The sequence below is a fragment of the Dipodomys spectabilis genome, unplaced genomic scaffold, assembly GCF_019054845.1.
Source record: "Dipodomys spectabilis isolate Male_0828 unplaced genomic scaffold, ASM1905484v1 ptg000183l, whole genome shotgun sequence".
Taxonomy (NCBI): Eukaryota; Metazoa; Chordata; class Mammalia; order Rodentia; family Heteromyidae; genus Dipodomys; species Dipodomys spectabilis.
The window spans coordinates 2,215,628-2,234,383 of NW_024870860.1; the positions used below are offsets into that span (position 1 = coordinate 2,215,628).

The window sequence follows — 18,756 nt, forward strand, 5'->3', positions numbered from 1 at the left end:
TTTGTATTTATAAGGCCATAATGGCAAACTGAAATAAAAGTACAATAAAATTATCCAAAAACATAATATTAAATCTCAGAATTTGAAAAATAGTTGCATGTAAGTACTGCAAATGAAGTTATACTAGAATGATAAAATACGCACAAACTACATTACTTCAGTTACATTCAAAAGTAAAAAAAAGAATTACAGAAAGAATACTTACTGTACACAAAATACTACAATGGTTTTAAAGGTTGAAATAATGTAGGTTATGTATATTGTTGTAATAAAACATAGTATTTCTATGTTCTGGTCCTGTTTATATCACTGAAGGAAAATATTAGAGTAGAAATTGTATGTGGCACCAGTTGCTTCCAGTACCAAGAAAGGGAGTGGCACTTCTAAATGTGCATCCTGGGAAGACACTCATACCCAGCCCACGTAGACCCATCAGAGGTCCATGTGATGAACCTACGGGGCTCCAAGGTACCACAGTGCTGCTGCATTGTATCTATAAAGGCTTCACCTTTGTACTACATTGAGATTTAGGGAGTAAGGGGGCAATGGAGCTTATAAAAAGAGTCATATTTCAAGAGAATATCTAAAACACCAGTCCACACGTACACATTTCCACTTTCTACCTGAACCTAGGGAAAAAATACTGTGAACCAAAGAAAGTGGGCCCTAGAACTAAGTAAAACTTACTAATCAGACATGAGTGAGGCAAGCAAATTTAACCTAACACGCAAATATGCAAAATCTTCACTGTTTATACAAATACACTTGGAAACAAAGTGCAATAGAAGATTGATATCTTGTATTAATAGTTACTCAGCTAGACCACGGTGGCTCATAACTACAGTCTTATAGAGGAGAATTGAGCTCTTGTGAATAACAAGTCTGCAAGATGACTTTTCCCAAATAACCAGCAAAAGCTAGGCTGGATTGGGTGCTGGTGGTCCATACCTGTAATCCAAGTTACTCAGGAGGCTGAGATCTGAGGATCCTGGTTCAAAGCCAGCCCAGGCAGGAAAGTCTGTTAGACTCATCTCCAATTAACCACTAGAAAACTGGAAGTGGTGCTGTGGCTCAAGTGCTCACCTTGACCTGAAGAGCTCAGGGACAGAGCCTAGGCCCAGAGGTCAAGCCCCATGACCAACAAAAAAAGCTAGTTTGGAGGCATAACTTAAGTGGGAGAGTGACAAGCAAGCAAGCTGAGTCCTTCAGTTCAAACCCTTGTACAAGATAGCAAGCAAGCAAACATATCCTCAACATTTTCTTTTCATGAAGGGAAGGAATAGGGTGGTTGTTCCATCAATTCTATCTAGGGAAATCATCAGTGATCTTTCTGGCAATCCTCAAGCTGACAGAACCAGTATCTTCTCTTTTTAGGAGAAGGTCTCTCTCTCTCTCTCTCTCTCTCTCTCTGTGTGTGTGTGTGTGTGTGTGTGTGTGTGTGTGTGTGTGTGTGTGTCCATTGTGGGGCTTGAATTCAGAGTCTACGGGCTGTTCCTGAGCATTTTTGCCAAAGCTAGCGCTCTACCTATTTGAACCACATTGCCACTTTCAGTTCTGGTGGTTACATGAAGATAAGCGTCTCATGGACTTTTCCTGCTTGGGCTGGCTTTTGAACCTCAATCCTCAGATCTCTGCATCCTGAGGAGCTATGATTATAGGACTGAGCAACCTATTCCCAGCTAATGGAAGTCCCTAACAGGATGGTCAGTTGAATTCCAAGTAACCATTCTTATCATTTTCTGTCTGGTGCACAGTTAGACTCTAATTCTGGCCATGTACTTACTAATAAGTTGTTTAACCCTGTGCTTCCATGTGAGAAAGGTAAGAGTTAACTGCTCAGAGCAGTTCAGAGTTCAGTGAATTAATACACAGTTCTATAAAGAGCAGATGTTGGCGCACAGTAATACTTCAGAAATGCTACTTTTATAACAAAATACAAGTTGTGACAGTTATCCTCACATATTAGAACACATGGGACAAAGAACATTTCACATTCCTCTAAGGAAGCAACATCAAAAAGAAGAGCAGTTGTGATTGTCAGTAAAAGAAAACATTACTGGGTATATAGTATTGAATTCATTCATCTAGAGTTTCTATAACTGAGAAGTACACATTATATATTATTGAAAGCAGCAATGTTAAATCACTATTTAGACAAGGCTGAGACCAGCCAGTGTCACTGTCATTTGATATAGTTTTTCCAACTTTCAAAAGCTTGACAAGAGAAAACAGAAACCAGGATTTCTCAGCATGGTTGGCCAACCTGGCTGCTCTACATGGCAGCACCAGCAGTTCAACCAGATGCTTAGTAACAGCTATGGCCAGTGGAGATTTGTGGACTAGCCCTCATGGAGATTGCCATCTCTTAGAGAGATCATAGAATCACTTTGTCTTTTATGAATGCTACAGTATCTCCATAAGTATGAAGATTAGAATGATGCTATATTTTATTCTGTTACTCAACCTTATATCACCCAACTATATATAAATGTTCATTGGTTCAGAAAGAATATTATGTGTTCCCAGAGGTATCCAGTTAATGTACTTTCCCAACATTCATATAAATTTACATGTATTTATTTAGGCAAGTCACTGCTTAAGTCATCATATTAACTATTAATCTTATTTTTCCAACATATTTTGCAGTTTTTGTTAAGAAAAATAGAAAAAGGAATAGGAACAGGTTGGACTCTCCATCTCGACAGGTCTACTTACTGAGAATCAGCAAGCGGCAACCAACCTTCCTGCAGGAATGGAGGCTACAAGAAGCTGGGTTTGGAGGTGGGTTTTGTGGGGTCTGAGCCAGGGGCCAGAGGTTATCAAAAGGCTATTAGGGCAGAGAAAGGCAGGGACTTTCAATCAGCTCACAGTGGAATGTTGAAGGCCAGGCTTGGGTCAGACTGCCCTGCCTGCACATCAAGTCCACACATACCTGGGCTTTGCCTGGTCCATATGTGCCTGAGACAGTAAGGCGGCGGTCATTCCTTCATATTCGATCTTTAGATACATAAGAAGATTGGGACAAGAGGGGAGAGGTAAGTCTTTCATATAGAGTCTTTGGATAGATAAAAGGATTGGGCTCGAAGAAGAAACCAGGAGTTGTTAGACTCTTCTTTGGAGATTCTTTGTCTGGTCCTATTTGGGATTTATTATCCAAACTGTCCTGTTTGGAATTTAAATTCCATTTGAGATTTTCTAGCAGAGGTATCATCCTAGTCCTGAACTTTCCTTTTTTTGTAGGCCATGGGGCTTTAACTCTGGGCCTAGGTGCTGTCCCTCAGCTCTTCAGCTCAAGGCTACTGCTCTACCACTTGAGCCACAGTGCCGCTTCTGGTTTTCTGGTGGTTAATTGGAGATAAGAGTCTCACAGTCTTTCCTACCTGAGATGGCTTTGAACTGTGATCCTCAGATCTCAGCCTCCTGAGTAACTGGGATGACAGGAGTGAGGCATCAGTGCCTGGCTTTGGTCCTGCACTTCAGATGAAGTCAGGGATGAACTATTCCTGAGAACCAGGAAGGACTCGGGGGTAGGAGGGGTGGGAGGTGAGAGGACATAAGAGCAACGTGGAGTTATGAGAACAAAGCATGTTCCCATCAGCTTTGAATAGCAAATTAATTCTTTTGATAATCACCAATAATTATGGCCTTTTTACTCTTAGGATAAGTCACACTGATAATATTGATATTTCTATATCTATATAGATATTCACAGTGATATTTCTATAGTGCTAACCAGATGCTAGGCACTATGTGTACATTCTCTCCCTTACACATACACACACTCCTTACAACAATCCTTTAGCACAAGTACTATATTGTTACCATTTTACAGATGAAGAAAACAGAACCAATGAAGAAAGATTAAATAACTTGTCCAGTCTGGTGAGTGGTGGAGCTAGAATTTGTACTCAGCACTCTAGGTTCAAGTCTATGCTCTTTAGACACGCTGCCTTGGGCAGATGAAGAATGAGTAAAAGTTCCAATGGTTTGAAGGTGAAGATGAATGGAAGAATAGAGAACAGGAAATCAATACTTGTGAAAGTATGTCAGATGTGAGGATAGTAGTAGAGGACAGGTATGTCTGAGATTAAAAATAGGAGACATGAAGTGAACCCAGGAAGGCACAGTTAGAGCCAGGGGTCCTGTGGAGGCCAGACCATGTAGGACTGGGCAGGTCAGGTCAGAAACTTAAAGAAGAACAGGATTCAGTGAGCAAGAGGGCACAGCAGTCTGAATGCCACTTTGGCATACAAGCTGAAAATGCAGGGAGACACGTGACAGCCAGGTGACTGTGCTGTTGGAGGTAGGGTACAAATCACACAGGGCAGAGGGAAGGATTCAATTTGGGAGAGGCAGTCTCAAAAGGAGTTGCATGGGTGATTCCTAGGCTTCTAGTTTGTGGAAACAACTAAGGAGGCTCAGAGGCTTGTAATGAAAGTAATTTGCTAAATCCTGGAGATGTGGAATACAAGGAATATATGGGATCAGGGGAGGTGTCCAGAAGTATACTGAAGGAAGGACTCAGAGATAAATTCTGGAGATATATCTGACAGTTTAAGCCACAGGATACATAAGATCCCACAAACGGGCTCTAGAAGATAAGCTGAAGGAAATGGCATTTTAAAAGACCAACAAGATAAGGATGAGCCTACAACGGAGATACTGAGAGGCAGAAGGTAATCCAGTACAGTGATGTCAGAAGCCAGTGAGAGGACATGTTTAAGAAAACAATAAATTCCAATGCTTCTGAGAAACAAGAAGACTCATGTTGAAACAACCATTACATCAGGAGACATGGTGACAGCTTCCAGAAGGACAAGAGGGCAAGAGTGAAGTGAGGAATGCGGATGGGGTATGGAAATGAAGAAAGAGGGAACACAACTCAGAAAGATGGAAGCATGAGAGAATGGAGGGTCAAGAGAAGGTTCAGCAGATTTCTGAGTGCTAAGCACCAGTGGCTCACACCTGTAATCCTACCTATTCAGGAGGCTGAGATCTAAGAATCACAGTTTGAAGCCAGCCTGGGTACACAAATCCTTCAGACTCTTATCTCCAATTATCCAGAAAAAACATAACTGGAGGCATGGCTTTAGCTAATGTTGCCAGTCGTGAGCAAAAAAGTCAAACGAGAGTCCCTGCGTTCAAGTCCCAGCGCCAGCATGAGAATGACCATGTTTAAAATGTTGATTCCAAGACCAGATCTGGGAGAAAGAAGATGAATTCAGAGGAGAAAAGCCGTAACTATGAAGTTTCTATGAATTTGAGAGAGAAAAGACAAAAAACTTGAAGAGCTGTAAGAAGATAGTCTTTTACCAGGAAGGCAGAAAGCTAGGAGGTGAGTGGCTATAGACAGGTTTGTACCTTTGACAGTGAGAAAACTGTGAAGTTCCCATCTGATGGCTCCCACTTTGTTTAAGACACAGAGCTGCACAGGGAGAATGAAAGAGGAGGTGTGGGGTGAGAAGGAAAGGGTAGAGTCAGAGTTCTGAGCAGACAAGAAGGTCTAAGCTGTAAAGGCGGTAAAAGTGAAACCCTGAAACAGATTGCTAGGTGGAACTGAGGGCTCATTTCAGAATACTGGGAGTCAAGACATGCAGAGGTTTCAAATGATTACAGTGCCTGTCTGTGGGTTCAGGCAGGGCGGACAACTGTGAGGAGTCATTGAGCTTGGGTTTGGCTAAGCAAGATCCCACAGGAACTCAAAAGGACAAGTAGACTTAAAGTAGAAACCTGCTGGATACGGACCAGACACCTTAGCTACAAGAAAAAAAGCGAGAAAAGAGGGACTTGGCGAGAGTAACAGAAGAAATGAGTTGAACAAGCTACTGATGGAAAGAGGTGGGCAAAGAACAGAATATTTGAATTTAACTCATTAATTTTATTAAAACCCATTAGAAGGGGACACAAGTGGGTCATGCTGCATGTTAGCTCTTCTGAAGACTGAGATCCAGAGGATTGCAGTTTGAAGCCAGCCCAGGCAAAAAGTCGTAGACTCCATCTCCAAAATAACCAGCAGCAACTAAGTGGTGCAGCACTAGCTGTCAGAAAGCTGAGCAAGAGCTCAAGGCTCCAGTTCAAAACACAGTACCTAAAAAATTTTAAATCACTCATTAGCAATTGTGTAGACTTTAAATCAAAGCCCAGCAAAACAAGAACCAGGATATTGGTGCTAGCAAGAGGAGAAGGCTAGGGGAGGAAGGGGAGAAGGGTAGATGAAGAGGGAAGTGTGGAGAATGCAGGCAAGAATCCATACCACAGAATTGAGACACATTAAGGGAAAGGGTGTGTCAAAAGGGAGTGTGCAAAGATGTTGATGTGGTGACACAAATCAAGATGCAGAGTACACATAAATTTCTTTATTAAATTGCAAAACATTCAATACATAACCTAGAATTAAGATAAGTAAAGGGAAGGGTGGCTTGGAGGGTTGGGGGAGAATGCTGAAAGGGTAACATTGATCAAGACACACAATATTCATAAACTGCTCTGTACAAATACCTAAAGATAACAAAAATATTTTTAAAAACGAAGCAGGGAATGACTATGGTCATAAGGCAAGACCCAATGCCATCTACTGTTAGCAAGAAAAAATGGGAATGTAAGTTTCAGACCCCAAGTAAGTTGACTAAGTTAAAAACAATTACTCATTAGATAGCTTGAACTACATTGCTCCTTATTAATACATTAAGAAGATGTATGAAAAGATTACAATCCAATGAGAAAATATGCAAAACACCCTACTTGGCTGGGGACTCCTCATCCAGGTCACCCAGGGTCTCCTCCTCCAAGGTTTCTTTCTTTGGGGCCTTTAACTTCATGCCACTGAAAAACAGCAAAAGCCTCTGCAGTCATATGAATGAATTACACCAATGCTTTTACAAACATAAGCTCGCAAAAAAAAAATAATAATGACCCATTTCTTCTTTTTCCAATAAAAGCAGTATTAGGGTTTGAACTTAAGAGCATTGCACTGAAGCAAGATTTTTCTACTTACGCTTTCTGCATAGCTGAGATTACAGATGCATACCCCCAAGCCTGGCTTGTTGATATTCAGTCCTTTTCCCCAGATAGCCTCAAACCATGATCCTCCCAGGTCTCTAGTGATTACAAGTGGGAGTCACTGAGCTCAAGTTTAGTGTCTTATTTCTTAAGGGTTTGCTTTTCAAGGAGTTCTGTACACATACAACTGCCACACCAAAATGAATTTCTTATCCATATAAATTTCCAGAATGTGAAAAGTTATTTTATAAATAGAAATTTCCATAAATAATCTAAAATTAAGAATGGGATATAGGCAAGGCACCAGTGGCTCATGCCTATAATCCTAGCTACTCAGGAGGCTGAAATCAAGAATCACAGTCCAAAGCAAGCCTAGGCAAGAAAGTATGTGAGAGTCTTATCTCCAGTTAATCACCAGAAAACCAGAAATGGAGCTGTGGCTCAAAGTGGTAAAGCACTAGCTTTAGTGAATTAGTTCAAATGGTAGAGCACTGGGCTTATGTGCCCAGGTCCTGAGTTCAAGCACCATGATCAGCATGAGAGACAGAAAGAGGGAAAGAGTGAGCATACCATAAATATTCTTTTTTTCTTTTTTCTTTTTGTCAGTCCTGGGGCTTGAACTCAGGCCTGGCACTGCTCCTGAGCTTCTTTTCTCAAGGCTAGCACTCTATTACTTGAGATACAGTGCCACTTCTGGCCTTTTCTGTTTATGTGGTACTAAGGAATCCAACACAGGGCTTCATGCTTGCTAGGCGAGCACTCTCCCACTAAGGCACATTCCCAGCCTCAAACATAAATATTCTTAAACTACAAGTATTAAAAATACTCCCAATAAAAAATAAGACTATTGGGCCTGGCACCACAGTGTTTGGTTGTAGTAAGAGACCAACAAAATGCTGGTGTAGTGTTTACACCTGCCACAAGAGCTATACAGACATGGGAGCTCTTACTTGGCAGGCTGTGGTCAGGCTAGCCTGGGTAAAAAGGTACTTTATTCAAAAAATAATGAAGCCGAGCGCTGGTGGCTCACGCCTGTAATCCTAGCTATTCAGGAGGCTGAGATCTGAGGATCGCGGTTCAAAGCCAGCCCGGGCAAGAAAGACCGTGAGACTCCTATCTCCAAGAAACCACCAGAAAACCGGAAGTGGCAATGTAGCTCAAGCGGTAGAACGCTCGCCTTGAGCTGAAGAGCTGAGGGACAGCGCCCAGGCCCAGAGTTCAAGCCCCACGACCGACAAAAAAAAATAATAATGAAAAAGGATTGGGGGCATAACTCAAGTGATGGAGCCTCTGCGTGGCTAGTGCAAGGGCCCTGAGTTCAAACCTAATACTCCCAAAAGGAAGAAAAAGACCATCTGAACAAACTCAGAAAATGGCAATAAGGTAGAAATAAATTTTACAAAAAGGATCACATATGATTATAAATAAGCTGGTAATAACTAATCCAGCAAAACAAGACATTGAATTAATTTATATATTTCATTTTAATATACCATCTACAGATGAAATGAAAGCACAAAGAAAATTAGAATTTTAATTCACATGACCTCTTTCTTTTCCTTTCTGTATTGACATTAATACTAATTGAACATTACATTTTATGAAGGCCCAGAAAAAGAAATATTACTTTTAGTAAACTGTTAAAATGTAGAATTGGATGTGTGGTTCAAGTGACACAGGCTTGGTCTAACAAGCCAAGCTCAATTCCCAATATTGCTGGGAAAATATTACAGTTATATACAGAATCCAGCATTTTTTTCATCCTAGTGCAGAAGTTTTCAATGATGGCTTTTTAAGGTTTTAAAGTACATATAAATTAAGCTGCATTAATAAAATACATCTCAACTTAAATATTGTGTGTTCTAAGCGTGTAGAAACTGCAATCAGTTTTAAAAGACCCTTACAATTAAAGGAGGTACTCTTAAGGAAAGGACCCAAAGGTGCAATGAATGCCTCTGTGCCAGTGAACTTGTAAAATAATATTTATCAACATGAATGCCAGGAAATGGCAACAAGTTTTTAATATTTTTTTCCCATTGTTGATGAAGATGGTGTTTTTTGCTTTTTGGTCTTTGTTTATTGTTTTTTGTCTGTTTGTTCCTTTAACTGTCTTTGGGGGGTAAGAGTAGGCAAAAAATGGAAGAACCAAGGTTAAACAAATGCAGCATTGATACTCAGTAGACACTATCAGGAAAATGAACTATACAATTTGTAGGTAGAGATGGGAGAGGGAAATGGAGAGAGCAAAGGAAGGGGTGAAATTGCCACCAAAGAAATACATTCATTATCTGCTTATGAAATGGTGACCCCTCTGTACATCTCTTTAATAATTAGTAACAGGGACTGGGAAAGTGACCAAGTGGTAGAGTGCTTGCCTAGCATGCATGAGGCCCTGGGTTCGATTCCTCAGCACCACATAAGCAGAAAAAGTTGGAAATGGTGTTTTGGCTCAAGTGGAAGAACACTAGCATTGAGCTGAATAGCTGAGGGACAGAGCCTAGGCTAAGTGTTCAGGCCCCATGATCAACAAAGAAAAATTACTAACCATTTTTTTTTAATCTCACAGTTTCTTTTTGCCATAAATTTTGATTAACTTCCACTTTGGTTTTGCTTTTTCTTTTGTTGTAAAGGTTTCTGAGTCTTGAGCTCAGGGTGTCTCTCTCTCTCTCTCCCCTCTGTCAGCTTTTTCTCTCAAGGCTGGCACTCTACCACTGAGGTATACTTTCACTTCCAGCTTTTTTTTTTTTTTTTTTACTGTTTAACTAGAGATCAGAATATCTATCTCAGGTTCATCTGCCTGAGCTGGTTTCAAACTGTAGTTCTCAGATCTCAACCTCCTAAGTAGCTAGGACTATAGATGTAAGCAACAAGTCCCTGGCATTTAACAAATTATCATAAAATAGTTATAGTTGTGACATTTCCACGTAATGTTATCCTCCCTCTTCTCAAAACAATTTCAACAAGTTTCAGTTTTATTTTGACAAAAATCTACTAAAACCATATTCATTCTCTTTCCCCTTAGTTAGTCAACCCTCTTACTAGTGCTCCACCCTAGCCTCTCTCTCTCCCCCAACTTGCTATTGATCAACAGCTTTCAAGTAATTTTCATATATAGTTACAATGTATCTCAAAATTATTCACCCTGTTTTCCCCTTCTCCTCTTAAATAGACTTGTAGACTGAAATTGTATGTCTGCCCATAATAATAAAAGTAGAATCATGTCTACAAATACATTTGCTTTTTAGGTCTAGCTTTTATATAGGAGAAAAAAACATATATCTTGTGGGTTTTTTTTTTTTAGCTTAGCTCATTATGATGTCTTCTAATTATATCCATTTTTCTGAAAGCGACATGATTTCATTTTCCTTCATGGCTGTGTAACATTCCATTGTGCATCAATACCACTTCCTCTTTATCATTTAAGAAGATTCCAATGCTGGGCGCCAGTGGCTCATGCCTGTAATCCCCAGAAGTGATGCTGTGGGCTCAAGCGGTAGAGCGCTCGCCTTAAGCTGAAGAGCTGAGGGACAGCACCCAAGCGCAGAGTTCAAGGCCCACGACTGACCAAAAAAAAAAAAAAAAAGAAGAAGAAGATTCCAGTTGCCTGATTCCATTATTTGGCTGTTTTACACAGTGCTGTAATAAACATGAGTTATTCTGACATCTTTCTGGTATATTGATTTATTCTATTGACATATGCCTCATACTGATATAGTGGAGTCTTTGCAAGGGTTTATTTTTAGACTGATATCCATAATGATTCCACTAGTTTACATTCCCACCAAAAGACTATAAAGATTCCTTTTCTAATGCATCTTGCCAGCATTTTCTTGGTGGCTGTCATTCTAACTGAAGTAGATGTAATCTTATTGCAGTTTTTTTTTTTTTTTTAAATTTTATTTTATTTTATTTGAGAACATACTGTACAGAGGGGTTACAATTACATGGGCAGGATAATGCATACATTTCTTACCAAGCATTGCAGCCTCCTCCTTATTTGCATGTTCTTTATTATAACTAAGGCTGTTGGACATTTCCTGATGACTTTATTAGCCATCCCTTTATTCTTCTTTAAACTATGTAATTACATTATTTGTGGGTTTTTTATGTCTAATTTCAGTCCTCTGTGTAGTATGGATATCAATTCTTTATTTGTTGGATAGCTGGCAAAGATTATTCTCTTATTCTTTGAGTTGTCTCTTGATTCTGGTCACTTCTTTTGCTTTGAAAAAACTCTTAATTTGATACTGTCCCATTTACCCATGTTTGTTTCCATTCTCTGGAGTCCTGTTCAGAAAATAATTGCCTGTGTTTCATAAGTTTTCTTACATTTTTCTGTAGTAGATTTAAAACTTCAGTTCTCATTTTGAGCTCTCTGTACCTCTTGGAGATTTTTGTTTTTGTTTTTAGAAGGTGACAAAAGGCCCACTTTCAGTATCTTAAGTGGATGACCCGCTTTCTTAACACCATTTATTGGAGAGTATTTTTTTCTCCAGTGTGTGTCTTTTGGCTCCTTTGTCAAGTATCAGTTGGCTACAGATCTGTGCTCTTATTAAAAACTTTTACTTTATGAACAAGATGTTTGTCTGTTCATTTTTATTTGCAGGTCCTGGGCCTGAACTCAGGACTTAGCTACTGCCCCTGAGGTATTTTTCGCAAGGCTAGGATTCTACCACTTTAGACACAACTCCACTTCCAGCTTTTTGGTGGGTAGAGATAAGGATCTCATAAACTTTCTTTTTTTTCTTTTTCTTCTTTTTCCTTCTTCTTTTTTATTGTAAAAATACTGTACAGAAGGGTTATAATTACATGGGCAAGAAAGTGAGTACATTTCTTATCAAGCATTGTAGCTTCCTCCATTATTTACCCTTCCCATCCCTTCCCAGCCTCCCCCCTCCCCCCCACCCAATTCTCCACCCCCCAAAGTTGTAAAGTTCGTTTTCAACACGACAACTTGTACTTCTCATTGTTGCAACGGGTCCACCTGTATCCTTATTTAAACGACTTGTTTTTCCCCTTCCCCTCCACAAATTATACCATATAAAATACAGTGAAAGCAGGGGTTATACTGTGGGGGAGGGACATACAAAGCAACAAAGAAGTAATCCTATAACATTGCCACATTTGTTAGGAAATGGAAAGACTTGGGAAAAAATTACATTAAATGAAGTAAGCCAAGCCCAAAGAAACATAGGTCCCATGGATTCCCTTATTTGCATTATCTAGTATATGTATGAGTCAAGCAGAAAAGGTCAGATAAGGTGATGTTAAGAAAATGAAACCTAAGACATGTATTTAAATGTTTTTTTTTCTTTCATGCATTTGTTTCTAACGCATTTATAAGATTATTTCTCACAAACTTTCTTAACATGGCTGACATCCAACCGTGATCCTCAGCTCTCAGCCTCTTGAGTAGCTAGGGTTACAGGCATGCACCATTGGTGCCTGGCTTTAAACAAGATCTTAACTCAAATGTATTTGATGTATAAAATGACACACACCTAGTTGAAGCCCCTTCATAAATGCTCACATCTACCCATCAGCCAGACCCCAGTGGGTCACTTCATTTTTAAGCACCAGTAGTCCCAAAGTCTAGCAGAATAGCAATGCTAAGTTATTTCAATGTTTTCTTTGTTCTCTTGCCATGAAACAAAGATTAAAACACAAAATGAGTCATCAATGGCTCGTGACTACAACCCTAACTACCAAGGAGTCTGAGATTGAGTGCTGTGGTTTGAAGCCAGCCCAAAAAGGAAAGTCCATGAGACTCTTATCTCAAACTACCAGAAAAGCTGAAAGTGGAGCTGTCGCTTGCTTCAAACAGAATAGCACTAACCTTAAGCACAAAAGCTCAGGGCACAGAGCCCATGCCCAGAGCCCAAGCTCCAGGACCGGAACACACACACAATTAAAACCCTACAGGCTTACAGTTTGTACTGTTTGGCAATTAATGACTAAAAAGATGTGGGGAAAGAGAAAAAGGGAAACACAAACACCTGAGACTATAAAAATCAGCATTTATTAAACTTGAGCAGTGAACTGATTTTACAGAGAGGAAAAATCACAGATCTACCCTTTGTGTTGACCTATATTATTTTATGCATAAATTCAAAACTCATGGTGTACTCGCAGCTTATTGAACCGTGTGATCAAATCTACAAAGATGAGCAACAATTTGTTTTGACAAATAGTGTTCTGCTGAAAGCAAACTGAGAATGCTAAGTTCATTACAAGAAACAGCCTGAGAGACTCTGTCTATACTTTGAATTGTTATCCTAGAGAAAAGCATGCCTATTTGTGTGACTATGCTCCAAAATTGCTGTTGAACATTTCAAGGCTTTTAGGACCTAGCTCAAATGTAGTCAGCCTTCACACTGAACCCAAATCTCTAACAGTGGATGGAGTTTCATCAAATGTTACCTGATAACATACAATTACCTGCTCTCAACAGTATAAACTCTATGGCAGTATTATTGAAAACTCATGTGTGGTTGTCTATTATGCTTTTATCAAAATACTATGTTTTTAAATGATATTGATGACACTCCATGCCAGACCTGTGAAGGAAACTCAAAACTGTCAGAACTACTTAGTCACGTGAGTCTGTCCTTTATTCTAGTAACTACTGCCAGTGTTTTCGGCATGAGCAAGGGATGGACTGCACATCACTTCTCATTCACTTCCTCACAGATCCAAAGTTCACATGACAGCACTGACTGCACATCAGCTGATTACAAAAAAACAGGGGCTGGGGACTTCGCTCATTGAAAGGAAACTTGCCTGGCAAGTGCAAAAATTTAACTTCAGACCTCAGCTCTGAAAACTACAGAAACAATTAAACAACAACCACAACTACAACCACAACCACAAAAAGTGACTCTTACCTGATGTTGGTGGCTTATACCTGTAATTCTAGCTACTTAGGAGGCTAAGATCTGAGGATTGTGGTTCAAAGCCAGGCTGGGCAGGAAAATCAGTGAGACTCTTATCTCTAAAAAGCCAGAAGTGAAGACATACATGGTTCAAGTAGAGTGCTAGCCTTAAGCACAAAAGCTCAGGGTCAGTACCCAGGCCCTAAGTTCAAGCCCCAGATCCTGCACACACAAAAATATCTTACTCTAAGACTTATGTATAAACTATCATCGCCTAAATTAGTCACAAACAAACCCAAAATGAATGCCACAAGTCATGTCTTCCTTACACCACTCTTGGAAGCCCCATAAATGGCACAGCCACCTCTACATACACACATATAGATATTATGTGTGTATGTGTATATATGTATATATACATACATACGTACATGTAATTGAAGTAAAAGAAAGATCATTGAAACTATGGAATTCGAGATTGAGCAACCACTCAAAAAGTTTCTGTTCCGGTTCCATAGAAGAGAATGGTGGAAAACCTAATTTTACTTTTGGCATTAGTATTTTATACATTTGTCTTTTAGAACAGATACTCAAGGAAAAGAAGTTCTGTCTGGCATAGTGGAACAGAGCGGAACACTAGCATTCAGGAGGTGGTTGTAGCAGGCTCACAAGTTAGAGGTCAGCCTGGGACACAGAGAACTCCAGGTCACCCTGGAACTTTCTCCAGAATAATACTAACAATAAATAAAAACAAGATTGCATAAAAGCTTAGATTCTTTAAAAGAAGGAAAATAGAAATACAGATGCATCAAGTTTTCTAATTTACAGAAAGATGGTCTTACACAGTTTCTTGCTCTACACCATGCCTTACCCTACAGTATATCCTATCACTTTCTCAGCAGACACCATGAAGGCCAATACTACTGTAAAAGCAAACACATACCTAATCTAACTAGCAGAATTGGCAAAGATCTAAAGTATCATGAAGCCATAGAGAAATGTCTAACAGGAGCAAAATACAGGAGAAACTTCTCTTGGAGCTGCAACCCACATCTACAAATGACTATAAAGTAAGATGCAATACCAAGAAGCTAAAAGAACTCTGAAAGGTCTCAGAGAAGTATATAATGTATGGGTATTTAGAAAGCTTCTTGAGACATACATAAATATGCTACGCCATATACTTGTTAGGGCACCAGCAAGTATGTAGACATCTGTCACAAATCATTTAGCTAATATAAAATTATAAAGCTCTTTAAAAATAGTTTCAAATCTAACTGCAACAGAGCAAACTTGTTTTAAAAAGTTATTATCTAGAAGCTGGGCACTGGTGGCTCAGGCCTGTGATCCTAGCTTCTCAGGAGGTTGAGATCTGAGGATTGCGGTTCAAAGCGAGCCCTGGCAGGACAGTCCATGAGACTCTTATCTCCAATAAACCACTGAAAACTGGAAGAGGTGCTGTGGCTTAAGTAGTAGAGAGTTAGCCTTCAGCTGAAGAGCTGAGGGATAGCACCCAGGCCCAGAGTTCAAGTCCCACGACCACCATCACTAACAACAGCAAAAAGTTTTCACCTAGGTACTTACACACAAAAAAAATTATCTCAGTAAATCAAAGCTCCAAATCAGTATCTGCCTAGGGATATCTAATTATAAAGCATAATTCAATGATCACAATTCTCAATATAAGCAAATAAAAGTACATAGATTTCCACTTCATCATAGGCTTTCAGAGGACACAAATTCACTCCTTACCTGGTGTCTTTACCTAATCCCCAGGTACGAGATCCATATCCACACATGCTGTCTTCAGGTCTAATAGCTCTAGAGAAATGAAGAGTTTTCCTTTAACCTTCAATTGACGCTTCAGTCAATTTCTACATCAGAAAAGGTGGATCATAAAAGTTGTCCCAGGATCAGCCTTTCACAGAGTAATACCATACTGATATGAAGTTGGTTAAATATTCAGACATAATTAACAGATTCATGTATTACTGAAACTTATGTGGAAAATAGTATTTATAAAGTGACTTAGATTTTATAATTCCCACTGTATCTTTCAAAATCTCATTTCCCTCTCTGGTCAAATTCATCAAAAGCTCTGTTCCCGGGACAACCTCTGCCTCTGCTTAACATGCCCCCTCTTGGGCCTCCATGTCATCTCAGTTGCCTGTCTCGATCAAACCTGTCCACTGGTCTAGGAAAAGGTGACAATGCAATATGATAAGAGAACCCAAGCCTCTGCCTGTGTTCTGCCACATCCAGTCTCCTGGATGGTGTGGTAGACCATTAGGCTCTGGTGTGTAATCACCTGCCCACTTTCCCTTCTGCCCATCCTAATGCTTTCTGAATACCTACTTTTTTTCTACTAGTCTATAATCTCCTAAGATGTAGTTCTAAAGGTCTACATCTTTTTAATTGTTTTAACCATTGTTTATTAACATTTTTTATTTGTAAAGGCTTTTCAAAACATTTGCCATAAATAAAATTACTTATTTAAAAGAGAACCTGGCCAGGTGCCAGGGGCTCACACCTGTAATCCTAGCTACTCAGGAGGCTGAGATCTGAGGAGCACAGTTCAAAGCCAGCCCGGAGAGGAAAGTCTATGAGACACTATCTCCAATGAACCACCAGAAAGCTGGAAGTAGAGCTGTGGCTCAAAATGGTAAAGCACTAGCCTTGAACAAAGAAGCTCGCAGAGAGGGCCCAAACCCTGAGTTCAAGCCCCATGACTGACCAAAACAAAAAGGGATCTTGAAATCAAGAAATCCAGAGCATTAATAGCTTCAATACTTGCACCAGTAACATTATACTATCATTTTCTCATGTCTAAGAGAAGCCATTCTTTCCACAATAGAAAAAAAAAAGATCCTATTTACAAATTTCTTTTCTTGAAAAGAAATGCCAAAGTACTGATTATTAATTTTGTTTTTCATATAAAAGACTATTCTAAATAAATTCTCTACATTGGCTTTTCTACCCTCTAACGAAATCCAAAACAATTTTAAAACAGAAATGTTTTTTCTGATTTAAAATTCTATTCTTCTCCAATTTTCTTTGTTAGCATTTAATAAAATTTTGAGAAAAAAAGAAATTATTTTTAACCTATCAAAATCCCTTATGGAAATTAGACTAGACATAGAAATACAGAAAAAAAAATCATGCCACATTATGAATTGTTAGAATAAAGTCCAAAGGGTAATAATGTTTTAAATAGCTTTTATTGAGATTAAGTGATTACACTTATTGTGGAATAGTAATACTTAGTTAAAGTCATATATTCATTTTAACCTTCACAATGCAAAGTTGTCATTATCATGGTCTATAGTTTGTGAATTGTATAAGCCTTGACAATACAACTATTTCTTCCAAATCGGGTGATATGTACCTTTCATTCCTTTTGTTTAGTGTATGCTGCTCCCTCTTTCCCTCTCATTCCCTCACTCCCATTGCTGCCCTTCAGTTGCTTAGTTTATTTTCATCAATGTCAGGTGTAGCTGATGGGCCCCTCTGTTGTGTGTTTTTCCATTACCCTCTGATTCTGTGTCCTCCTCCTAGCTTCCCTCAGATGTGCACACATATATGGAATATATATGCATATATATACATCATACATATGGTCAAGAACATGGAGGAATTTAGAAATGATATGACAAATTAACTAGTGGTCCCTTGTTTCTTGAGTCCTGTTTATTTTGTCATATCCTTGCATTTTGGTTTTAACATCCACATATCAGGGAGCCATGTGCCATTTGTCTGTCTGATCTTGGCTTACCTTGTTCGAAATGATTTGTTCTAGTTCTACTCATTTCCCTGTGAATGACATTATTTTGTCCTTTCTAATGGCTGCATATTTCATTGTATATAGGTACTACAATTTTTTGATCCATTCACCTGTAGTGGGGCATCTGAGTTGTTTCCAAATCTTGGATATTGTGAACAGTGCTGCAATATACATGGAGGAGCAAATGTCTTTCTATCCTGGTTCTTGTTGCTCAGTGTAGATGCCTAGGAGTGGTATGGCTGGGTCATACGGGAGGTCTATATTTAGCTTTCTGAGGACCCTCCAGACTGCTTTCCAAAGTGGTTGTATTAGTATACATTCCCAACAGCAATGCAGTAGGGTTCCTCTTTCTCTATATCCCCTCCAGCATTTGTCTTTGGCTGAATTTAGGATGTGGACCATTCTGATTGGGGTAAGGTGGTGAACATTTCATCTGTTTCTTTGCCATTTTTATATCTTCTGCTGAGAAGTCTCTCTTTAGCTGCTTTTCCATGTAATGATTGGATAGATTTGAGAGGCGATAGTTTCTTAAGTTCCCTGTATATAGTGGATATTAGGACATTCTCTGATACATTGCTGGTAAATATTTTTCCCAATTAGGTAGCTGTCTTTCTAGTTGTGTTGCTATTTGTTTATCTATGCAGAAACTTTTTATTTTAAGGTAGTCCCATTTGGCAAGTATCTCTCCAATTTGTTGTGACCCTGGGAATCTGTTCAGGAAGTTCCTGCATGCCTGTAAGGACCTACTCGTTCCTGAAGTCCATTTTGAGTTGATGCTAGGGCATGGAGACTGGTTGGGGTACACTTTTAGTTTTCTGCATGTGTTCACCCAGTTTTCCCAGCACCAATAGTTGTTCCACTGTATGTCTTTGGCTGCTTTATCAAATATCAGCTGACTATAGGTATGTCATTTTACTTCTGAATCTTCTAATCTGTTCCAATGGTCTTCGGGTCTGTTTTTGTGCCAATACTAAGCTATCTTTGTTATGGTTCTGTAGTAGAGCATGAACTCTGGTGTCATGATCCATCCTGTGTTGTTTCTTTTACCTATAATTGCTTTGGCTATCCTAGGTCTTTTGTAAAACAGAAATCTTTAAAAAAATT

At 39.3% G+C, this 18,756-nt stretch overlaps 1 long non-coding RNA gene across 1 annotated transcript; it reads left to right on the plus strand.

Annotated features, from left to right (window-relative positions):
• Positions 1–1,547: 1,547 nt before the first annotated feature.
• Positions 1,548–16,016, plus strand: LOC122121082. The gene is made up of 3 exons (XR_006149872.1): positions 1,548–1,560; positions 7,957–7,959; positions 15,904–16,016. It is a non-coding gene; the product is annotated as an uncharacterized LOC122121082 (long non-coding RNA).
• Positions 16,017–18,756: the final 2,740 nt, after the last annotated feature.